This window comes from Taeniopygia guttata, chromosome 1 (genome assembly GCF_048771995.1).
Source record: "Taeniopygia guttata chromosome 1, bTaeGut7.mat, whole genome shotgun sequence".
Lineage (NCBI taxonomy): Eukaryota > Metazoa > Chordata > Aves > Passeriformes > Estrildidae > Taeniopygia > Taeniopygia guttata.
In genome coordinates this window covers 111,901,697-111,927,298 of record NC_133024.1, presented here as the reverse complement: position 1 = coordinate 111,927,298, position 25,602 = coordinate 111,901,697, and the positions used below count along the sequence as shown (strand labels likewise).

General features: G+C 40.7%; 1 protein-coding gene and 1 long non-coding RNA gene across 5 annotated transcripts in view; one reads left to right on the top strand and one right to left on the bottom strand.

Annotated features, from left to right (window-relative positions):
* The window catches only part of LOC121470902 (uncharacterized), a 33,241-nt gene extending 27,256 nt beyond the window's left edge, over nucleotides 1–5,985 (top strand). The window contains exon 3 of the long non-coding RNA XR_005982184.2: nucleotides 918–5,985. This is a non-coding gene — a long non-coding RNA (uncharacterized lncRNA). The remainder of the gene's footprint in view (nucleotides 1–917) is intronic.
* Nucleotides 1–25,602, bottom strand: part of DSCAM (DS cell adhesion molecule) — a 462,695-nt gene that overhangs the window by 211,429 nt on the left and 225,664 nt on the right. The window lies entirely within an intron of this gene.

Sequence of the window (25,602 nt, the reverse complement as noted above, 5' to 3'; positions counted from 1 at the left end):
AATAAAAAGTATTTTCTGTGAGAGCCAAGCTTCTCTCTCCCCTTATTCAGAGAAAATTCCCACGGGGTTTTACTCTCTTTGGAAAGAGTGACTGAGTGAGGAGTATTTCAAAGTTTGTTTGATAACTCATCTTCTGAACAACAGCCACCAGTTAAATGAAAGAGTCTGATTGTTCAGGGCAGTCCTGATCATTTCACTGTGTTCTAATCCCAGCTCATGGTCTAGAGAACTGAAAGTCTCCAGTGCTTAATTATAAGAAGAAACCTGTCTCTATAAAATATGACTTATGTTTAAGGTCAACACTGGCTCCTAAAGGACATTAAGTTTTAAAGAAGAAATAAGGACACATGGAAGTAGAACATTAATAAGATGCTAAAATTTTAAATTACCTTAATTCTTCCTTTCAAACAACTAATACTCTGTGGAGAGGCATCACCTGTTTCTAACCAGATTGTACCCTGTGGTGTATATTAGGGTTGCTGGAAAAAGTATTTTCCAACACTTTTAGGAGCAATATTTCCTTAGACTATAACCTCTGTTAAATATTTATACATTAATCTTTATTTTTACGTAGGAAAATATCCTATATATGCATGTGTGCACATGCATGTCCCCATCATGTGGGTGATAAATAATAGAAGGTCCCTCTTAATAATAAATTATGGATGAGATGTATAATATATGAATTAAAGTTAACTGCAGGAAAAATCATTCACACACAAGAAGCTGGGGGAAGAACTAAATCCTGCAAGAGAGAGGTGGCAAACAATTCACATTTTAGTTCAGAAAAGCAGATCTGAGGATTCTATAACTGCAGCTCTGTTTATGGAAACCTTTTCCACCAAAGAAACAAAAAAAAATTAAGTAAATAAATACGAAAAAATTAAATGTCACTTATTCTATTGACAATTTGGCAGGTAGAAAGAAGAGGTGCAGAAATGATTCAAGAGATGAAAGTCCATTTTTAAAAATGGTGGTGCAAGGAGACATTCAGCTATGAAAAAGGAGCTGATAAAGAGAAAAAACAACTGCCTGAAAGATGAGGGAGAAGACCTTTAAAATTATCAGGTCAGTTCATATCTTCATACCCTATCAGAAAACTAAAACAGAATTGATTGAGCATAGGCAGATGATGAAAAATTCAAGGAACAATAAAACAATTTTTTGGTTATTTCACAAAATATATCACAGTTCATGCAAAAATTACAAAGGGGATACAGGAATTCTCTGGTAAATTCCAAGCAGAAATGTGAAAGGACAAAACATTTAAAAGGTTCTATAGGAAAAAAAAAAAAAAAAAAAAAGGAAAAAAAAAGGCAGGACATTTGTCTTTCCTATGGGAATTTCCACACAGTGACAAACTTTTCACTGAACAAGAATTGCTGTCAACAGGTGCTGTCAGCATCACATGAACCAACCTCCAAAAAAATTTGAGATTTAGAGGAATCAGGAAAAGAAATGTATGTTAATTTAAGATCTAGATCAGTCTTTCCCCAGTTTCTGAAGTTCCTGGTTTCAGTCTGGATTAGGACCTAATCCATGTTAGAAAATTAGTAGAGGTACTTATGATTTCCTGCAATTTCATTCTTTCAGAATTACAAAAGCACAAATTCTCTTCTTTTTTTTCAGGTTAAGTCATTTTCATGTTGATATAAATCTATATTTTGCTCATTTTTTCACACTGGATCACTTCATTTTTTTTTCTTTTTTTTTTGTTGTTTTTTTTTTGTGTTTTTTTTGGTGAAGTGGCCACAGATGTCTTTTCAAGAACATTTCAAAACCACAATTAAAAAAAAAAAAAAAAAAAGAAGAAGTGCTTTGTGCTTAGTTACCTTTCTCTAAAGCATCCTCAGTGTTTTCTGTGAATATTAATTCCTAGCATTGGCCCTGAATGTGGGAAATTTTAATTTTGAAACGATGAAATCATTCCTTTATTTTTGGTCCTTGTTCTGGTGTTGTACATCTGAGAAGGAAAACATTCTGTAATACTGTTTCTAGCTCAGAGGCTAAAATTAGTCTGAAATTCAGCTTACTAATTATCTCACATATCCGACTGTACAGCAACCATTTAATAAAACTGAGATAGAATTCCATCAGTTTGAAGGGATGGAGAAAGAGAGGACCATGGATGTTTTGAGGGATGGTGGGACATCTCTGAGCTACCAGTGAGACACAGACATGAAAGAACCTAATAGGATTCTAAGATAAAACATGAAGCAGCAGCACCATTGAATAAGAAAAGAGCCCATCTAGGATATCATCTGTAATCCAAGCTGATTTTGTTCACACAGGACATCTCCAGCAAGAACCAAAAATCAGGCATGTAAGTGCATACATTAAAAAAAAAAAAAAAGCCTATTTTTTAGAGAGACATTTAAAATTGGTTTCTTTCTTCTGCCAAAATAAATGTAGCAATAAATGTGTCAATAAAAATGTTACAGTGAATAACAAAATGTGTATGTTTGGGTGTGTATGCCAGGGAAGGAGAGGAGAATTGCTTAATTTAAAGAGCTTTACTGGAATGAGATTTAATGGCTTTGAGTTATCCATTAATAAAACTTAGTCTAGACAATTGGAGGAGATTAGAAGATTGGAAGATGAAGAATGTCCCAAACAGAGCATGGGGAAATCTGCTTGTCCCAAGATGAAGCCTGGGATGGAATTTGCCATGACTGCATAACACAGTCTGGGAGTTTGGGATGCTTTGGACATCAAATTCAAGAAAAAAAAAATTATATATATATATTTGTTAAGATTTCTTGGAGCTTATATTTTGTTGATATTATGCTTAAGATCCAATCATTAATTGTAGAGTTTAGTAAATTTTTGTCCAGCAGGTTCTTCTTTGGTGTATCTATTTTCTTCTGAGCTTCTCCTTGCTGCCAGGCAGAAAACAGCAACATTCTAAGTGCAAAGGCTTAGAAAAAACTAAAGTGCTTAATTGGGATCTGCTGTTTGCATGCTCAGGATTATGAACCCTCTCCTGGTTTGAGAATAATAAAGAATTATGGTAACAACCAGATTGGCAATGTCCAGGGGCTGTTTTCCTTTGCTCTGTGCCACTTGGGAGTTTATTTATGAGAGCTGTCCTGCCATGGAATTTATAGGATATCTGTTTTTCCTCCTTCCCCTTCATTGTGCCATATTGTTTTGGTTGTAGTTTCTTGGGTGTTGGTTTGGTTTGTTTCTTTTCTGAATTTAGATTCTGAACAGCAGAAGTTTCAAGATTAGTCGAGAAAAGCTTAGGGAGTGCTTTTGGTTTTTTAGGGTTTTTGGAGACTAAGAATAGATGTTCTGTGAACTCTTCTGAGTATATATTTATGTTCATGGAACTGAACTTGATGACCCAGGTCACTCTTTTCCTAAATTCTAATGGAATCTGCAGTTATTTTTTGCTTTTATGTCCCCGTTTCAACTGAGTTTCTGAAAGTTTCACAGCTGGGAGTAAAGCAAAAGATCAATTTTCTTTTTTTCTTGTGAGGTTTTTCTCTTTTTTTTTTTCTCCCCCAGTTCTGTGTAAGGAATCACAAGGACAAAACCCTTTCAGAACTTGGTTGAGGAAGCTCACTTCCTTCCAGAAAAATGGAATGTCTAATTTGGCACAGTTCTTGCATTTATTTGCAGTAGGTTAACAGTGATGCACTCTGAACATAGAAAATTAAACCATTTGGTACTTCTTGAAAATAAGATCTTCACATGAAGATTGTAGTGTGAAGTCTATTCACAAGGAGAATTATAAGAACCTCTGTTCCTGCCTTACATCATTGCAAAATTCAGAATTTGTCAATCCACAAAAAACAAAAACAAAACCAAAAAGTCCTGTACAGAGTGAAAACCACTGGGTTTTCTTCTAATTCACATCTTAAATACTCAGGCTATTTTTTGTCACAGTGTCACTGAAAAAAAAAGCCACCACAATATTTCTGCTGGTCACTGTTCTTAGTACAGGTGACCTGATTTTGTTTAGTAATGACTGATGCCACTGCATTGCTGGAAATGCAGGTGGACACCTGATGAAGCAGAAATGAATGAATCTCATCACCAAAATATCATAGTGAACCTCAGGAAAATACAAATGCAACAAAACAGAGGTTTGTTATTCGAGTTTTCTTGGAGCTGCAGAGGTATAAAGCATGTGTAAAGTAATATCATATTTATCCAGACAAACCAATAACACCAAGAGCATGGGTGATCATCTGAAGTTCCATAATTTATTCCTGGACAATATTGGTTGGTTTTGTCTCACAGTCACAAAAATACTCACAATCGTTTCCTTGAGAACTGAAATCTACAGTGGGGCCAGGGAATCTACAGGAGGTCCTTCCTCTGGGAGAAGACACCCCTTCACTCTCAGAATCATCACAACAACATTGCAAAATATGCAAAATGGATGATCATAAAAAAGATTGCAATGTTATAAGGTTCTGGACAGAATTAATATGATGTACCAGCAGTCCATCCTCTAAATAAATTGGGGACAATAATGACTCAGTTCAGTCATGTCCTGCTGAGGTTAAAGATAGAAAATGGGCACAACTGCTCACAGGTGGGTGTATAACAGACATTACTCAAAGACAATGCTCCAGTTTGCTGATCACTGAGAAAGTCTTGAATATTAGAAATGAAAATGTTATTACCTGCTGAATATAACCCCAAAGCTCCTTTGTGCTGGGAGCCTGAGTACTGTTCCCAAAATCATTCCCTACAGGTCATAAAGTACCTGCAAATCTCTCTTATGTTGCTCCTGGCAACAGGGAACTTAAAAAGTTAAAACTAAGACTGTGAGAGCAAAGCAAGCTATGAAATAATCATAATGCATACAATTAATTGTTATCTTGTTGGGCATAACCACTTCTAAAAGTCTTGTTTGGAGTATTACAAGTCATCCTGAAGCAGAGGCATTCAGAAGTCATTAATATTTTAACTATTCTTGACCTTGGATCTTCTGGAGAAGCCACTGACCTAGTTTGGTCTGTTTCTTCAGCTACTCCAGGAAGTTTTGCAACTGAATAGAAAAAGAGAAAAAGCTCTTTCCAGATCTCAGGAGAGAGAAGAGAGAAGGTATGGATCCTTTCAAGGGCTGATGGACATCCACAATCTGTATGACCCACCCCTACAGGACAAGAATATGAAAAATCTTGCAAATATTGTACCCACAGACAAGAGGCAGAAATTGGAGTCAATTCCTCAACACCCTACTGTGGCAAACATTCCTTTGATTGTGGCTTCCTTATTATAAGTCATGAATTAGGATTTAGCATGCAATTATAAACAAAATTGAATCCTAGAAGAACCCATAAGTAGCATTCAAATCTCAAATTAAAAATTACAATTATTCCTCATCTAGATCAAGTTTATTCCTTCAGTCTGACGTTTTACTTCTCTTTCTTCTGGACAGTGGGATTATCTTGATTAAATCTGTGATTCTGTGATTTCTTTTGAGTTTTTTTTTTTTCCCTATGCTTTGCACTTACTGGGGAGGGGGAAAAGAATATTGGCATCTGCAAAGCAATTGACTGTGCAGCCTGATCATTTGCTAAGCATTATTAAAAGCTCCCTGAAATCACTCCAGTGCTTTGCCCTTTACAAGCCATCAGCCATCAATTCAGACCATCAAATGTGATTACCAGCACTCCTCCTGAAGCTACTTCCAAGCCATTAGGCTGATCGAAAAGCTGTGTCTTTCTCTTCCTCCCAAGTGCATGTAAATCCAGCAGACCCTGCTCCTGTGTTTGGGTGGTGATTCATTACACTTCTGAATAGCATTTGTGGTGTTACAACTCCAAGACGAGTCAGAATTCATTAAATTTTCAGATATTGTCCTTATTTAAGGGAACTTTTTCAGAAATAGGCCCACATGTTCCTCTCTCTTCTCTGTGCCTCTATCCATTATGTATTTAAAATGTTCTGCTGGTGTGTAAAGAGATTTAATGACAGTGGCTTGGAAAAATACAATCAGAAAAGAATAAAACTTTTCTGCCAAAATTTTTTTAACAATTCCAGGTTTTTTTTTTCCTGCAAAAAAAAAAAAATTTTACAAAACATCCTTTTTTAAGGAGTATATTGTGGCTATTTTGCTCTTCTCTCTGAGCAGGAGTGGATGAGATGACTCCAAGAGAACCTTTATCCACAGCCTTATGAAATATCCTGTAGGAAAGTGGTAAAAGCTTTATATTTGCCACAGATTGGTTTTGGGAACTCAAGCTCAGCACAGGGATGGTTTTCTGCACAGAGTTATAATTGAATTGAGGTGTTGTCTTTCCTCCCAGCCCAGCCTTCACTCCAAGAACACGCACAATCACAAACACAAATATCTCACAGGGAAATATCAACAACTATTGAGCTGAAATAGGCTGGACTAGCCCCCAAACATAAATGTGAAAAGCTCAACAACCTGCACCTCCTTAATTTCATCCAGACTGAAAATTGGAGGAAACGGAACATTTCATGAATATCCCAATAGAAATTCAGCTCTCAGGCATGCTACCATCTCCTCCTATTTTAAATTGAGCAAATGACCAATTTCTCATTTATTTGTGTGGGAAATGTCTTTCATGTGGTTTCTCATTCTATAATTGGAACATAATGTGTCCAGATTATTTATCTTCACCTGATTGAGAAACCATAATAAATCCTCACAAAAGGAAGAGGTCCTGCAGCAACAAAAGCAGAAAAAAAGTCATTATAAATGCAAGACAGCAAGATAGACAGGTAACTAGAAGATGCACCATTCCCTGCAAATAATTTATAACAAATCATTTATTTATCCAATTTCACCATTTTTTTCTGCTCACAATGCATTAGCAAGATCCCGGAGTCCTAGAACTGACTTTTTACTTGAAATTATTCATGATTTTTCCCTTTTAAAGATAAAAAGGTTTGTCTTCTCCTTTCTTTTCAAATGATTTTACAAGGCTTGAAAATTATGTAGAGTTAAATAAGACAACTATTTTGGAGCTTTAAAAAACTGAAAACTATCTAGGCCTTAATTTTGTGACACAATTATGCTTGACTACTTTTTTTTCTTAGGATACTTTTCTAAGCAGGATGCTTCAGTAATGCTATGAGAATAGTTAAGATTAATTTCACTCTGATTTTAAGCAAATCAGATGTCTAAGCACCATATAGATCTAGGTCAGTCACATTACTCCTTGTCCTATGACTACAGCTTCTGGTGAAAAGTCTCTCTCTGTTGAGACTTGGAACCCAGAGATTTTTTTTTCCCATGTTACCACAACTTTTGCATCTGGTTTGCCCAGGGGTTTGTCTTTTTCAATAAATTCCTTTCCTAATGAGAGTGATAATTTCCTTCTTCATGGAAACTTTCCCTTGCATGGTGGAATGGCTCTGAGGAACCCAACACGGGGATGTCTTCACTTCTGTTCAACGGAACTGATGTTTTCCTGAAAGGAGCATTTCAAACACACAGGTGTTGTTTAGGGAATCATTTGGAAGGACTGGAATATGCCAGGGAGGAGAGCCCAGAGCCTCTCTGGGCTCTGCTCAGGGCTGGGCACTGCCCAGGGCAGAAGTTGTGCCTCCTGTGCAGGGAATTGCTGGGCTCAGCCCCTGCCCGTGGCTCTGGGGCCATCGCTGGGCCTGGGGCAGAGCCTGGGGCTGCTCTGACCTCCTGCACACAGGGACACACAGGGACACACAGGGACACACAGGGACAGCCAGGGACACACAGGGACAGACTGGGACACACAGGGACACCCAGGGACAGACTGGGACACACAGGGACAGGCTGGGACACACAGGGACACACAGGGACAGACTGGGACACACAGGGACACACAGGGACAGACTGGGACACACAGGGACACACAGGGACACACAGGGACAGCCAGGGACAGACTGGGACACACAGGGACACGCAGGGACACACAGGGACAGCCAGGGACACACAGGGACACACAGAGACAGACTGGGACAGACTGGGACACACAGGGACACACAGGGACAGCCAGGGACAGACAGGGACACACTGGGACACACAGGGACACACAGGGACGGCCAGGGACACACAGGAACACACAGGGACACACAGGGAAAGACTGGGACAGACTGGGACACACAGGGACAGACAGGGACAGACTGGGACAGACTGGGACACCCAGGGACACACAGGGACACCCAGGGACACACAGGGACACACAGGGACACACAGGGACACACAGGGCTCAGGCCCCTCTCACTGGGGCTCTCTCCAGGCTGAGCAGCCCCAGCTCCCTCAGCCTTTCCTGGGCCCGGAGCTGCTCCAGGCCCTTGCTCAGCTCCAGGAGCTCCTGGCCCTGCTGTGCTGAGGAGCCACAGCTGGACACAGCACCCAGAGGTGCCCCCAGGGCTGGGCACAGCACCCAGAGGTGCCCCCAGGGCTGGGCACAGCACCCAGAGGTGCCCCCAGGGCTGGACACAGCACCCAGAGGTGCCCCCAGAGCTGGGCACAGCACCCAGAGGTGCCCCCAGGGCTGGGCACAGCACCCAGAGGTGCCCCCAGAGCTGGACACAGCACCCAGAGGTGCCCTCAGGGCTGGGCACAGGGGCAGGGTCACCCCTGACCCGCTGGCAGTGCCCATCCCGATGCACCCAATTCCTCTTGGTAGCTTTGTTCGTGTCAGAGCCAAGTGACATTCCTGTAATTACAACACCCGAGTTAGGTGTAGACATAAAGCAGTATGTGGATAGAAATCCCCAAATTTAGAATTTGAGAACTCACTTGTTTAAACCCAACCCTTTGTGTGAGCAGCTGTCACAGCTGGACTGTGGGAATCCAGGGCTTCCCTCTGGCTGCCCTGGAAGGTCTGGGACCCTGGCAGGGGTCAGGAACCCCCCTGGACAGAGCCCCCAGAGACACTGGCTGTGATCTCTGCCCATGGAAAAGTGTTTTCAATCTTACAGGATGAATTACAAGCTCTGAGTGTTTGATATGAGTAATAATTAAGTGTGGCACAGGTGCAAAAGTAAAATTTTAGGTTTCTAGATTAGGGGTCCAAAGGGGACAAGATGGAGGAATTGGGTGTGTCTTGTCCTTTTCCTCCTTCTTCATGTCCTCCATATTTCACTGTAGTGTTGGCATTTTTCTGTTGGTTTAGGCTGGGGACACACTGTCCAACGTAGGTGACAGATATTGGCACGTTATTGTAAATCCAGCACAGGTAGTTTCTGGTATTTAATGTTTGTACCATCCCACTGAGGGCAGAGCCCCACACGCTGCCCTGCAGGACAGAGCTGCGGCAGGGCAGCAGAACATGTTAGAGATAAACAGAATAAACAACCTTGAAACCAGCACAGACGAATTATGGCTTCTTCTTTGGCAACGGGGCAGAAAGACAGAGACTTTCTACAATCTTGGAATCATCAATACCACGGATTCCGACAGTGGACCATGTCAGGGATCACAGAACAGGCAATGAAGAACCTGAAACAAAAGGTTCCCCTGCTCTGAAGATTTTCCTGAAAGATCTGTTGTAAAAATGACAAGGGCCGAGGACCTTTAGCAAAAGCTTAATCAGCAGTTTCTTTTATGAAGCAGTGTTAAAATTTGTTGCAATATTAATGATTTTAGCTCCTCAACAATAGGATACCTTTTATCCCGCCTGTGGCATAAAATACTGCTTTTAACATTTTGACTTTCTGTCAGTATTAGAATACGTATTAAATGACAGAAAATTCATTATGTGTTGCAATATAAATTAAGGGGAGAACCCAGACAGATCAGCCACCTTGTTCACTCAGATAACAGACAGCTTATTTAGAACTACTTCTTATATGATTTTGCATTTTTTAAGCTACCCTTAGTGCTTCCTTTTTCTATTACACTTACTGAGCCATGTATATTTTACATATTATGTATTTACCAAACTTAATGCCTTTTCCTCAGAAATGCTGCTCATAAAGAGAAGGTGCATAAAGCACATATTAAATTCACATATGCCAGCAAAGGGAAAGATAAGAGGAAGGTCAGCAGATCGTCTAAATTTTTCCAGCCCTCCATAATATTTCACTTATTTGTTACCAAGACAGAGTAGGTTAAAAAAAAAAACAACAAAAAAAAAAAACAAAAAAAAAACCAAAACATTGCTACAACATTTACATCACCCAAGGATCACATTTTTTAGAACTGGTCCACCAAAATCACTTATTTTTGTGTCATAGAAGGACTATCAGGTAGGACAAGCATTTCAAAGATTGTATCCTGAAAAGAAGCATTAATTGCTTTTACCTCCTTCTATCCAAAAATATTTTCATATTCAAAGTCAACCAGGGCTGAAAATCTCACAAAAAAATCCACAGTCTTATCTCTCCAAATAGTTAAGCAGGAATACATAAGAAATGGGATGGTGTGTGAATTTCAGAAGCTTAATCTTTTAATTAGAGAAGGTTCCATTTTTGATATCAATATTTCTGAAGCCATCGCACCAGACGGAAAACTGAAGCATTAACATGGCAGAACTAGACAATCTATTTAATTGTTGGGACAGAAAATAAATGATTGACTTATTGATTACTACATTTAGCAAAATTATCAAGCTACTATTTACACTGTTTTATCCATTGCTATGCTGTATTTTCATCCATAAAAGAATTTATGAGCAATTGAAAGAATTTGTCACTTCAGTGCCTAACAGCTGGAATGGTCTTCCTGCTTTAAAATCAAAGTTTTAAAACCAAAGACTGTAGTATTTTGTTTACAATGGTCCCAAACTTGAAATACACACTTATAAGTTGCATGTTTCATATTTGAGGGATTTCAGAGGTGATTTCAGAGCTGGTTTCAGAGCTGGATTGAAAAACAAACCAACTAAATGACTTCAGGACTAGCAGTCCATGTGCACTTAAAAGAATTACCCATAGTTTAAGACATCTGGACTTCCACTACCTTTGAACTTGTAGTTGTGAAATTTTACTGAGCTTGGAGATGAAGTTTTGCTGAGTTGTGAAGGATTTTAAATCAGACTCAGCACATGTGAACACAGTAGGTGTTTGGCTTGTGCACAAGAACTCAATTGTGGAATTGAGGTCTGGAAAAGAAAGAAAAGACAGGTCTGGATGACTTGGAATGATGCAATGGTTTGGGCAAAAAGGAACATTAAAAATCATCTAGTTCCAACCCTGCCATGGCAGGGACACCTTCCACTGTCCCAGGCTGTTCCAGCCCCAGTGTCCAACCTGGCCTTGGGCACTGCCAGGGATCCAGGGGCAGCCACAGCTGCTCTGGGAATTCCATCCCAACCCCTGCCCACCCTGCCAGGGAACAATTCCTAATTCCCAATATCCCATCTAACACTACTCTCTTTCAGTGTGAAGCTATTCCCTGTGCCCTGTCCCTCCATGCCCTGGAAATTGTCTCTCTCCAGCTTTCCTGGGGCTCCTTCAGGCCCTGCAAGGCCACCCTGAGCTCAGCCCAAAGCTTCTCCTGTGCAGGGGAACAATCCCAGCTGTGCCAGCCTTTCCTCCCAGCAGAGCTGCTCCATCCCTCTGCTCATCCTGGAGCCTCCTCTGGGCTCTCTGCAGCAGCTCCAGCTCCTCCTGGGCTGGGGCAGGGCTGGGGCAGCTCTGCAGGTGGGCTCTCACCTGAGCATGGCACAGGGGCAGAATCGCCTCCCTGCACCCCAGTTTAGACAAATATATACATTTTTTTGTTGATGTGTGTGTATATTAGTTTATCTCCCCTTTTCTCCAGCGAGAAGGAGAATTTTGTGATTCACTTATTTAAAACTGAACCTTTCACAGTGCTCTAAGATATACCCCAAAGAGGTTTCCTCTACTGGGCTATTACACAGAGTGTGTAAAGCTGCAGAGATTCTTTGTCACTCAACAAATTGATGTACAATTCCAGGTTCATTTCCATGATGAAAGCAGGTCCTCTCAGCATGTAAAAGCCTGCACGAAGCTACATCTACCCAAATGCAGCACTGCACTTGGCAATCCCTGCAACCTCGTTCATAATTCCAGCTGACATAACCAGTGTTCCTAGGTTGATGTATTTCTGATTAATGAGGCATTAGTTCTGTATCAGGTAGCAATTTTGGAATAGTCTATTTCCAATGAGTTATGAATATGACTTGATTATTACCATTTGACCTACTCTTGTGTTGAGATGATTTGTGGCTGTGTTTTCCCAGAGGACCCACCAAATGTCATAGCCTTGAAAAAACCACCAGTTATGTTCCAGTAATTAAATGGAGATTAAAAAAATTGCATGGCAAGCCTGGAATCTGTGCTTGGTATTCAGCAATGTGGAATATTTGTACATTTCCTTACAAGAGAATTTCCTTAACAAGAATGAAAATGAGCCACATAAAAATTCTGCAAGTGTTGACCTTATATAAAATACAGCTGCTTTTTCCTCCCAGAAATTTGGAAAAATCAAGTTCTCTGCCTTACTCAATTTACACATGGCAGTTAAAAAATAAAGCAATCATCAGGCACAGTCAACATGGGCTCACAAGATCTATTCTCTTCTCAGTACAGAAAAAGACCTAATCCCAATGTAAATTAAAAATAAAAAAATAATAATAAAAAAAACCCAACTAAACAAAAAAACCAACCAACAAACAAACAGCATAACCCTTTATCCTTTACATGGGAATCAGACACAGATAATTTACTATCCTGAGACCAACTAAACATTTTCCAACTGTCCCAAACTATGATTTGGCTAAAAGGTCTCTGACAAAAGTTGAAATAAGCAAAAATAGATTTACCCTGGGAAGGAATTGTGCTGGCATCCCCCACTTCTTGCTAGCTGGCACATAAACTAGTTGCCACAATTTGAATTACTTGCTCTGCTTTTTCTGATGATGAGGGGAATGGATTTGTTATCCATCATTTATTATATAATAATAAAACTAATATTATTATCCCTTAAAAAGTCATTCAGAGTTACATAGGCTTGAAAACACGGAAGTCTTGAGTTATGTGGTCAATTAATGAATGACCAAGAAATAATACCAATAGCAATCTTGAATTTTTTATAACGCCAAGGTGCAAAATCATACTAGCACATACATTGTCATGTGCCATCTGTTAAAGAGAAGTCAATCTCCTTTCTAAAATGATGACAGAAATGAAAGACACCTTGATTTAAAATTCTCTTTGCCCTGTGACTTGCCATTTCTCACCCTATTTTTCAGAGTAATCTTTTTTCAAAAGAGTGTGAGAGCTCGAGTGCTACCTTGGATGCTACTGAACTTCCCTTTCCAGCCAGTTTGATTATTCCACAACAAAAGACCATCCTTCAATTCACTGCTCCATTTATTCTCAAGCAGAAGGGCATCAAATCAAAACCTGGCACCCCAACTTCAGGAAAAATCAATCACACCTGCAAGCTAGAAAGAAACAATTTCACCAGACACCACCAGGCAGGGCAGGAAAACCATAAAGCAAATTTAAATTCAAACATCTTCTTGAGCAAAGTGCATTTTATTGAATTTGTTTGTTACAAGGAGGTTCTGATCACAGAATGGAATCACAGAATCCCTGAGGCTGGAAAAGATGTCCAGGACCATGGAGTCCCAGCTGTGCCCACCTCATCCCCAGCCCAGAGCACTCAGTGCCACCTCCAGGGGACACCTGCAGGGATGGGCACTCCAAACCTCCCTGGGCAGCCCCTGCCAAGGCTGAGCACCCTTTCCATGGGGAAATTCCTGCTGCTGTCCCAGCTGAGCCTGCCCTGGCCCAGCCTGAGGCCGTTTCCCCTTGTCCTGTCCCTGTTCCCTGGAGCAGAGCCCGACCCCCTGGCTGTCCCCTCCTGGCAGGAGCTGTGCAGAGCCACAAGGTCCTCCCTGAGCCTCCTTTTCTCCAGGCTCATCCCCTTCCCAGCTCCCTCAGGAATTCTCCAGCCCCTTCCCAGCTCCCTCAGCCATTCTTCACATTTCTGACTCTCTAGTAAGATACTGGAGCTTCTCAATGCCCTGAAGATCACCATCTTCACTGCACAGGACTTCCCAGACTGGGAGAGCTCTGTGTGGTTTTCTGAGCTGTGGAGGAAAATAATACACCCAAAACCAGCCTGCAGGTCAGTGGCAGAGAATGCTCGTCATCATCTGCATTTCCAGTCTAATTTCCTCCTCCCTCGATGATTTTCTGTAATTATTTCTCTGCACTCGTGCTAAGTCTCATTAAACCTGAAATATCAAGCAGCGCAATAAGCAGATAACTGCAGCCATGTGCTCTCCAAAGGATGCAGTTAGCCTAACCTGAAGTTAGGCTACTTTCCACAAACAAATAGACATTTTCTCTCCTTTTCTTTTTCTTTTTTTTTAAATTTTTTTTTTTGTTTATTTTTTATGATTTTGGTGGCAAGGGCTGTGCAGTTCCACACAGATTTAACAGCTTTGCTTCACATGCTCTGAAGGTCTCAAATTCTTTGTCATCTTTTAAAATAAGGACACCAGATGCAGCATCCTCCCCATGACATAAACTATCCCTGAACGAAGCAAAACACCACTGCCTTGGGATAGGGAATGTGCCCCGGGGGCAGCCAGGAGCATCACCAAAAGTTGGGAAAGAGGGAAAGCGATAAGCTCGGCCATGAGATGAGGCAATGAGTAAGGAGCGCTGTCATTTAATAAGGTCTGTTCTCAGTAATTACAGCGACACAATTTGATCAGCAAGAACTAAGTATCTTCATCTGAAAGGGATCAGATGAAATTAGTGCTGATGTAATAAGTACCATTTGTCACTATTAGGGAGAGAGGTGTTGACAGGTCCCTGCCGTTGCCGTGGCAACGTGGCAGCGCCGTTCCTGCTCCGACTCCAGCGAGTGGCACAAGGCTGGGAGGCAGAGGATGCTCTGCTGGGATAACCCAGTTACCCCTTCCCCAGCTGGCTCAGGCAGGATCCCCGAATTCTAATGATGCTGGGATTCCTGGGGCTCCATCTGGGGCTGATTCCTCATCCTCCAGCCTGCCTATGAGGAAGCACTGAGGGAGCTGGGGGTGCCCAGCCTGGAGAAAAGGAGGCTCAGGGGTGACCTTGTCATTCCCCACAGCTCCTGAAAGGTGCCTGTGCCCAGCTGGGGCTGGGCTCTTTCTCCAGGCAGCACTGACAGAACCAGAGCTCACAGCCTCGAGCTGAGCCAAGGGAAATACACGTTGGATATCAGGGAAAAGTTTTTACAGAAATGGTGATAAAGTTCTGGAATGGCTGCCCGGTGAGGTGGTGGAGTCACCATCCCTGGGTGTGTTTAACAAAGCCTGGATGTGGCACTGGGTGCCAGGGCTGAGTTGAGGAGCTGGGGCTGGGTTGGACTCGATCTTTAAGGTCTCTTCCAACCCAGTGATTCTGTGAATTCTGCCTCAGTTTCCCTGCTACCAGAAACCTCAGAGCATCCTTGGGGATGTTCTCCCTGGATCATTCCACCTTGCTGCCAGTCTCTTGCAGCCAGCTCTCACACAGACCCCACGGCAGGAGGGAAATTCCTGCATTTTATGGTTATTTTGACACCATCCTCACACACCTGCAGCGTGATTTTCTCCCACACAGCCTTAATGCAACATTTAGAAACACTGAGGGCTTTGTGTTGGCCCAACTCGAGCTGAAAGGTGTCCTTTCCACCAGGCAGCCCCATAAAGGAAATTTTCATTGCAGGCAGAAGCTGAGTTTCTCTGACACTGGGAGTCCAGCAGTGAGGTTATTCACAGGCAGATTACATATTGTTGCATTATTTTCCACTGATGCATTCCAGGACATGAAATAAAAAGGGAATATTTGCTGCCAGCAGGTAAAATTCTAAGAGTGAAATACCACATGAAAGGAAAAAAAAGAGAGATTCTCATGATCAGATACTCATAATCAATGCACATAGCCAAAACACAATCTTAATTACTATCAGTGGGTGGAAATTTCCTGAATGTTAAATTACCTGTGGCAATTATGAACTACTGAGTAACCTGTTTACAGCTTCCTGAAATTATCATCACATAATTTGGCAATCTGCCATATTTTATTTCATTAAAAATTTAATGTACCGTAACATAATAGCCATAATAAAGCTGTCAAGATCCACTCACTGCTATTTACTTCGCTATCATCTGTTTATTAGCTCTCAAAACCAAAAGCCAAACAGAAAGGAAAACTGAAAACTCACAGATCACATGAGAAAAGGAGAATATGAAGGGCTCCCTCTTTCTGCTGTACAGCCCCAGCATCCATCTCTACCCCATTTCTCTCACAGTCAAAACCATGCATAGAGAATACCTAATAATGTGTTTTGAGATCTTAACTGCTTGCTAAAGTGTGATGCACATAGATGGGACAGGACATAAATTGCCAGAACCCAGCAATAATTATCAGTATTTTACACTATAGCTAGCATTAACAACACCAATAAAATCATCATGATTTTCAAGTTGTCATCTGGAAGAAGTGCTTCCTCTGCCAGGGCATCTTTAAAATTAAACACTGAAGCATTTGAGAAAACTACAGCAGCTGGAACTGATGCAAAAATCAAGAAGTCAGTGACTGTCCCAAAATGCAAAGCTGTTGGATGAGGAGTTAATCCCTTCAATTTGGGCCCAACAGCTTCAGCCAAAACGAGGAGAGCTTGTGGCTGTGCTCTGGCCAGGCTCGGCTTTTGCTGAGGTTTCATGGTTCGCAGGGAGTGTAGGTCTGGAAACACGAGTGTTTATGAGCCATGGAGAAACCCAACAGCTCCACTTAGAGCACAAGTGTTGATTTCCTTCCCCAGCTCCCTCCTCACACCCTGACAAGCACCACACCTGCTGAGGGTTTGAAGCAGATCAAGTGCTAAGAGATGCAGGCTTTGGGAAGAAATAAAGGGGCATTGCTACGTTCAGGTGGGACAAAAGTGACAACAACAGTTTCACAGGTGAGTAGCAAGGGAACAGCACTAACAGAGCTTAGGTACTCCAAAAAACCCCACACCCAGTGAATTTCATGCACTAATTTCCACCATGTTAGTGACAAATACTAAAGTAGTTTAACCTACTTGCATGTTAAAAATAGACTTACTGAGTAGCACGTTGGTTGGTATATTTTGCCAACTTGTTTGTGGTTTTGTTTTGTTTTTTCTGGCTTATAAATCAAGAAAATAGATAAAATTCCATTAAGTTTCTGTGCATGCCTAAGATACTGAAATTGCAATGACAGAGCATTTTATTTGCAAAACATTCGAAGACAATTTCACAAATGGGGCAAATAAACCAAGATACAATGCATTAAGTTTTCAAGTAGTGAGGGATAAATTAACACTGTGTTTCAGAGCCCATAGACAGCTAAAAGAAGCATTAGTTTATATTATTTAGGTAATTCACAGTTTTAATCTTCGAGTTTTCAAGCAAGGGAAGAACTGCTTGATATACTCGATTTACAGGCAGTATTTCTCTGAGTTTTAGATTAATGCATCAAATAGAAGACAATCAACACACACATACTGAAGAAATCTGAAGGGAACCTGTAATAAAATAAAATCCTCACAGAGAAAAAAGAACACTTTTCATTAAAACAATTCTGCTGACATCATTTTACCCCTGGGTTGGGCATTAACCATAAGTGTGATTTAAAGTGAGCATTTCTTCTGCTTACAAGTGCTGCATTTCCAAGGGTGAGAAGGAAAATGAGTACGTTTTCCTCAGTTTCATGCTCAGAACTACTGCTTGTGCCATGGCATCCTTATCACAGAATATTAGCTAAAAATGAAAAGCAAATATTTGACTTTCAAATTTGTATCCAGATGTATCCTCTCAGAAAATAAATGCTGTCACAACAGTTATACCAAAGCCTCCACACTGCTTCAGTTGCACTATGAGATCATGGGATCATTAAGGTTGGAAAGGCTTTCAAGATCATCAAGTCCAAACACAATCCACATCAGTGATTTTTTCTGCAGGTTTTCCCTCTTTGCCTCTGGGTACAACTCAAAAGTGCAAAGGAGAGGGGAAGAGCAAAGGTTCTGCTCTTATCCTCAAATGGAAGCACCCTACAGACAGAATAAACAACTAGGAACAGCAAAAATCAAGAGTCCTACACTTGAATTAGGGAAAAAATCTGAAAAGTAAAATTTGGAGATTATGCTACAGCAAGTTATAAGCTAAAATAAGTATAGAAGGGACCTTAAATGTCAGTTCTCAAGAGTCACTGGCATTACTGGAACAATTACAGTTCAGTCAAATGGGTTTGAAATAAGGAAAAATTGTCTGGTTACCAGAGTGGGAATTAGGCAATGCCAACATTTTATCACAGCTGAACCCAGTTACTTGCTTATAGTTTTGAACTAAAATAAAACATTAACCCTGAAATTCAACTCACTCATATTACAGGATTGAACTCACTCTTTCCTTTCAATATATTCCCTCTTTTGCCTAAATGGACCTGTTGTGATCAATGTCACTGCACGTATAAAATGTCAATATTCTCTCTCCGTGCCTTAGGTTGGAAATGGGGATGTGTATTCTATTCCTATCTGTCAGAGGTGGGGCAGTTCTCTGCTGTTCATTGGGCAGCTTTTTCTTTATCTCTCCCATAGCCAATCCTCCCTCCAGAAGATCTCTTCTGTCCATGGGCCATTAATTATTAATTATCTTCTGTTCATGGCCAGAGAGTGTCCCTGCATGGCTGAGAAAATTCCATCATCCCATGGGGAGATGCTCTACCCAGGGGAGGAGCCAAACATTCCTACCTGGATACAATCTGACCTTTGCCCACTGCATTCCCGGAGGAGCAGCTTTCTTCCCACTGCATTCCCAGAGGAGCAGCTTTCTTCCCACTGCATTCCCAGAAGAGCAGCTTTCTTCCCCACTGCACTTCCAGAGGAGCAGCTTTCTTCCCACTGCATTCCCAGAGGGGCCCAGGCCCATCTCCCCCAGCCCTGGAGCTCCAGAGGAAAACTCCCCCCTTGTGCAGGATCCTGCTCCAGCAGAAGCACAGCTGGCACTGCAGGAGGGCTGAGCCACCCTGGGATGGGACTGCTGCCACCACCCTGACCCACAGGGGGACAGGGCATGTTCTGACTCTGGCAGTGATGTTCTGTATTACTGCATTTTTATTTTCATTTTATTCCCTAATAAACAACTGTTATTCCTACTCCCATATCTTTGCCTGAGAGCCCCTTAATTTCAAAATTACAATAAAGTGGAGGGAGGGGATTTATATTTTCCATTTCAGGGGAGGCTCCTGCCTTCCTCAGCAGACACCTGGCTTTTTAAACCAAGACACTCCTTCTTTCTTGTTGCTCCCTTCAGGCACTGCAAGGCCACCCTGAGGTCACCCCGAAGCTTCTCTTCGCCAGGCTGAACAATCACAATTCTCTCAGCCTTTCCTGACAGCAGAGGTGCTGTGTCCACCATCATCCATCAAAGATCTCCATGACAGACAATTTCCTTGGTGTGGGGAAGGCCAGGAGGCCTCAAATGCCCCAGTGCCATCATGAATGCAACCAATGATTGCTGTGCCAACCTTAATGTCTCTGCTTTTTCTTTGTTATGTTAATGATGCCACAAATAATTGGACTCCTTGAGAGGTTTTCACAACTCTTTTTGAAGTTTTGCTTTATTAGTTTCAAGTTTTGCTTTATTATTTTCAGCTATCAATTGTGGATTTTTTTTCAACAAAAGATTTGTAACCAGCTTACTGCAATGAATCCTCAGAGCAAGTTGAGCATTACATCATCCTGCTCTTCATGCTGTTATCATTAGAGGGGATGTGTTACCATTACTGCCTGAAATTTTTTAAAAGGCTTTAAAAAAAACAAAAACAAAACCACCACAAAAGCACATCAACACTGCTGAACATGCTTTGGCAATAATTTCAGCTTTTACAAAAGCTTTATTTAATCTGAAAGTTGTACTTAAAGAGAAAAGGCTCAAAATAGTAGCTGCTCACAGCACAGCAGATGGTCCAGACAATAAAAAAAAAGGAAGAACTATTTGAGGAACGTGAGTTGTTCACTGATATAAACAGAGTCAGTTAGCAAGTGTTCAGTAAAATGGTATTCCACTGGAATAAACTGATTTGTAAATGATTCATCTGTGTTTTTTCCCTTAAAAAAGCAAAAAGATGTTATGAACCTGTCTGAATGGTTCACTTTTAAATGTGTGTTTCAAAATGCTATTTAATTTAGAAATCTTGGAGAACTGCAGAAACTTCTACAAATATTGTGTGGGGAGAACTTGGGATGACAGATACATTTCAAGCCAGGGTAGTTTCAGAGATATATCCTATAGGCACCTTATTGCAGTTTCATGTGGCCAAGGAAAGTGGGGGGAAATAATCATGACAAAGAGCAAAATACCTACCTGGGTAAACATAGTTAAATATTGATATTACCTGATTAATAACTTGGGTTTTTTTTAGCACACAAAGCTATAATCCATGTCAGTAATTCCTTTAAAAAGCCACCTCAAGGTAGAAACATTTAAGTAATTTCCTAAATCTGCAATAGCTGTAGAGTTCACTCATTATACTCATGATGTAATCTACATGTACTGAGTTTCCTACTATTTAATTACTTTAAATAGTAAATTAACTCTTGAACTTTACCATGTTCTACCTTGCAGTGAAAATAAAGAAAATGTGCTATTTAACCTGCAATGCCTTGGTCACCTCCCTGTGCACTTTTATTCAGGTCACACACGTGTTCTTTAAGGATTATTTGGAACAGAAAGTGGAAGGTGAAGGGATTTTCTTGCATGACCCACCAGTGATTTCTGCTTTAGTAGGGAACCAAGATGTAAACATTTTTGTAGACCCCGGAAGAATCACACAGGTCTCTTCTGTATCCACACTGCTCTCTCCTGAAAGGCAGCTTCAGAGCTTAGGTTCTGCTGATGCCTGGAAGCTTTCTTCCATTTTCCAGGCTAAATGTGTTTGGGATCAATTGATATTGATGTTTTCCTTTAACAGCTTTTCACCCTCTCTGACATTTTATATTATTTTCTTTAGAGAAGGCCATGGTATTTCCCTGATATATTTATTCTAATGAATTGAACCAACTGCAATCTTTTTAGCATTGCTTCCTGAGAAATTTTATTTATCCCTGATTCCTCTCAGTCATCCTTCTCTACATTTATCCCAGTGTGAATTTATCTCTGTGGATGACCATCCAGGAGAAATGCTCCAAATGAAGGGTTACATTTATTTGTATAACAATGCAAATGGTTCTACCTCTTTTGTAGAAATACAACTCCTACCAACTATTCCATTTGGATGGTGCTTTATTGACTTTATGCAAGTTCAGCAACCTAGGTTATCCAATGTCTGGAAATCACAGGATTTCTGGGGATAAGAAAAAAAAAAAGGATTTATCTTTACTGGAATTTATTCCCTATGGAGTTGAATGGCCTTGTACCATCACAAGCCTGGAAATTGTTTTTGCTTCTCCATTCTAGTGACTGCCTCCTAGCCACTAAAAAATATTTTTATTCCTTCTAAAAATCTAAGTCTTGTGACAGAAATCACCTATTTTTGTGTTTTTAAAGGAAACTTCAATGTCCTCTGGCTCCCAAGTTTGGCTAGAAGCTAAAACACCCCATAATTCATGCTGCTAATGAGAAAGCAATCACTGGGACAAAGACTCTCAATGCTTCCACATTAGCAGTTACCATTATATGCTAATCACATTTTAATTGCTAACCAGCCGCCACCAGAAAAGAACAGGCTACAAAAGCAGAAAATAAAATTCATGGAGCAGAAGCTTCAGTTTGTCTCTGCTTTCATGTTTCATTCCCATTAGTTACTATCTGACCTGCATATGTGAGAACTATATTAGTTTACAGGAAGCTCAGAGCCCTTGGATCAGGTAATTCTATGAAAAATTAATCTGAAAAATATTTCTTTTTCAGTTTAAGTCGTAATTTTGGATTTTCATACTTCCAATCAGGTTTGATGTGGATTAAAAGTTTTTTTGTTGCTTATTGCTCTCTGTTTAAGGTCTCCAAAGTTGACTGTGCCCAACCTGGGCTTGTTTTCACAGCTGAGCCACCAAACCAATGCCACTGCACAATTTCCAGATGGGGTGAAGGAGGGTTTTTGAGCCCTGGCACAGCACTGGTGCAATTCACTCAACCCTGAGCACCAGAATTTCACCCCTCTGTGATTTGGAAGGCAGTGAAACCCTCTTGCCTTGAGAAATCCTACAGACGAGAGAGGTTTTCAGGAGAATTAAGTGAAGCAATCAGTAAAACAGCATCCCTGTCCATTTTGCTAAGGTGAGAGTTATTTCTACCCAAACACAGGTTATATTTGTCGTGTCTGAGCATGTGAGAGCTCCTCTGGCCCACAGAAAGCCTTGGAAAGGAGTTGCATTTCATCCTGTTATCCAGCTCAGAAATCTTTCTATTTAAGTGCTGAGCAAAAATCAGGGAAGAACAACAATTACTGGAAAGGCACATGGGGACAAACTTCCTCTGCTCCCTCAGAAAAGGGGAAAAAAACCCTTCAGAGCAAAGGATCCTGCTGGGGGAGGCTCAAGGAAGGTGGTGGAGGACAGAGATAGATCTCAGTGCACCAGAGGAGGTTCAGGTTGGACATGAGGAGGAATTTCTTCATGGAAAAGGTTGTGAAACATTGGCAGGGGCTGCCCAAGGGAAGTTTGGAGTCCCTATCCCTGGAGGTGTCCAAGTAAAGCCTGGAGGTGGAACTCAGAGCTCTGGGCTGGGGACAAGGTGGGGATAGGGCACAGCTTGGACTCGATGATCTGAGAGGTCTTTTCTAGCCTTAATTATTCTGAGTTCCTATAATTACACAGAGGGCACAGACCCTTTGGGTTTCTTATTGCCACTACCCTGAAGGAAAGAGTAATAAAATATCTTGGATATTCTACAGGAAACAAGAACAGACTGGCAAAAGACAGTCCCAATCAACACATTTATTTGCCTTTGACCCATAAATATTAATTTCTTTTCTATTCATCTAGTATGTATTTTTCCAACAGGAGAGATTTTTCCAAGCCTCATTGCTTTTGCCAATAAAAATCTCACAGTAACAGTCTGACATTTTTATTTTATATTTAAAGAACTTCCAAATCTAATTGCTGCAAAAGATACTGATGCTAAAAATCACTTACAAATACACTGGTCTACAGAGAAACAGCAGTTGAGCTATCGACTTTTTGCTATGGTTCTTCATTTTCTATTTTTCAAAATCATAGAAAAACTGAAACAAAGTCAACAGGAAAAACACCAAAACCTGAAGTTAATTGAGTTATTTTCATGCAAAAATCCTTCCTATAAAATTACTGACTTCTTGCTATTAGTTACAACCTAGCTAGCAGTGATAATTGTTCTTAAATAATATCCCTGTGAAGCAGGGATACAACAACATTCCCAGGCACAGGGTGGGATTTTGGGGGGTCCTGTGCAGGGGCAGGAGTTGGAATGTGCTGATCCATGTGGATCCCTTCCAACTCAGTTTATCCCATGACTCTCTGAGCACCTCTGCCTTGTCACCTTCCCCTGGTAATTGTCACCATTCCACACATCCATTACGTGGGGTTCAAGTGCATTTTTTGACTTCCAGAAAACAAAAATTTCACCCACATCAACACTGGACACATTATGACCAAGCAACAAAAAACCAGAAAACAATTAACCACCCACTTGACCAGGAGATAAACTTCTACTAACAAATATCAGGAGACAATCCAGATGTTCCCTTCATCTTTCACTAGCTGCAAAAACAGCCTCACACTTGTATTTATATGCAATACTTCTCTGGCATTTTCAGGTTCAGTTGTGCTGGAAGAGGACATAAATAATTATCTCAACCCCACATTCAAGAATTTTTTAAAATTTCTCTTGCAAGCTGTCCATCCCTCTCTCTCTCTCTCTCTCTCTCTGATTCTTACTGGCATCTAGTGGTACACTAGGATTTTTGTCTAAAAAAGCAAATTCTTTGCTGGTCAAAACAGGAATAGCCCAGAAATCAGGTCCTGGACTTTAGAGGGTTAAGAGAACTGGAGTTTATAGGTCTGATGGTGTCACTAGGCAACAAGTAACTTGCTGCAGCCAGCTCTCTCCAACCTCCTTGCTCCCTAATGAAGTCTGGTCTGCAGGCTGCTTTAGAGACAATAATGACAAAAAACATGTTTATTCTCTCTTCTTCTCCCTTCCCACTAACCAGTTAAAGAAAACAACCCCCCCCAAATTCAAGACTGGGGATGGAATTTCAGCTACACCATGATGAAGCAGTTAAAAACACTGCTTTTTTAAAGGTAGGGATGGTTGGGGAGCTCCTGTGTTTTAGGCATGTTTCAAGAAAGGACTATAGCTGTAAGTTCAAGACAAAAAAAAAAAAAAAAAAAAAAAAAAAAAAAAAAAAAAGAAAGAAAATGCCATTTAACTATGTTGAGCAGTTTTGAGCTTGTAATTACAAAACAGTGATTTTTCAATGACCCATTAAAAAAAAATCAAACCATTTTGTGTCTTTTTAAGTTGGAAATTTATATACAGTATATTTTCTGTGGCTTGCCTCATTGTGTCAGGCATTCTTACCTGTTCTAAGGGACTAAAACATGAGCCCAATTTAAACTGATAATTCTGTACAGTTGTTTTGTAGACTTCAGATTATTTTCAGTAAAACAGAAATATTCAAGACACTGTGATAAAGTGAAGCAAATCTCATGATAGGTTGTTTAGTTGTTCTACTAAACAAAAGTTCCTACAAGCAAGGAGAGAGCAAACAATGCTCAAATTCCCCAGGAATTTTACAGAATTTGAATATAAGCAAGGAAAATAAATCAGTGCTGTGCATACTTTGGGTTCCACATTTTAATAAAATAATATCACAAATGTGTTTTAATTATGTGGTCCAAGAGATTACCCATTCTTGCATCCAACACTTTCAGTTTTGTATCATAAATCTGAATTCAGCACCTCTACAACAGGAACATTTCTGACAAGCTGAGCTATTTGTTTTATTTGGAGAGGGATCCTTGTACATTTGGCAAACTGAGTATGTCATGGCAAGTACAAAAATAGAAGCATTATAGTGCCAGAACAGCAGCTCTGTGTAGTTTGGAATACACACACCATGACCTGTGCCCTACTAACTTGCAATTGCAGCACATTTCCCCCAGAGGTAAAATTCAGACACACTAAACCTAATTTCACACTTCATGTAAAACTAGTCACTCTGTTGGCCTGGCTGAGATACAACATGATTCTTTTTGGTTTTTACAAAGCATATTATGGATTTAATTAATATGGCTACTCTCAGAATAGAGATTGAAAGCTTTTTCCACTGAGGTCCTAATTCTGCTCCCTGTTCAGTGTTTCCTGTAGGCTTTGCATTGCAAAGGGAGCTCAGAACTGCAGGGGTTTTACTGCAAGTAGGTTTTAATTTTTGCAGATAATAAGCATTATTTCCTCCTTTGAAATAACATTTCAGACAGTCTCCTTTCATACACACTGGCTTGCAGGTTTACAGCCCTCCCTTCTTGTTCTGCACAAGCAGCAAGTTCTTAATCTTCGCCTGCTCCCTACAATAAGTGCCCACACACTCAGTAAAAATTAATTTCAGGCACAAAGAAACATGTTCCCAGACTGGTGATCCCTTTTGACAGCTAGAAAACAAGCAATCATGCAATCATGGAATCAAAGAATCACAGAATGATTTGGGCTGGAAGGGATCTGAAAGATC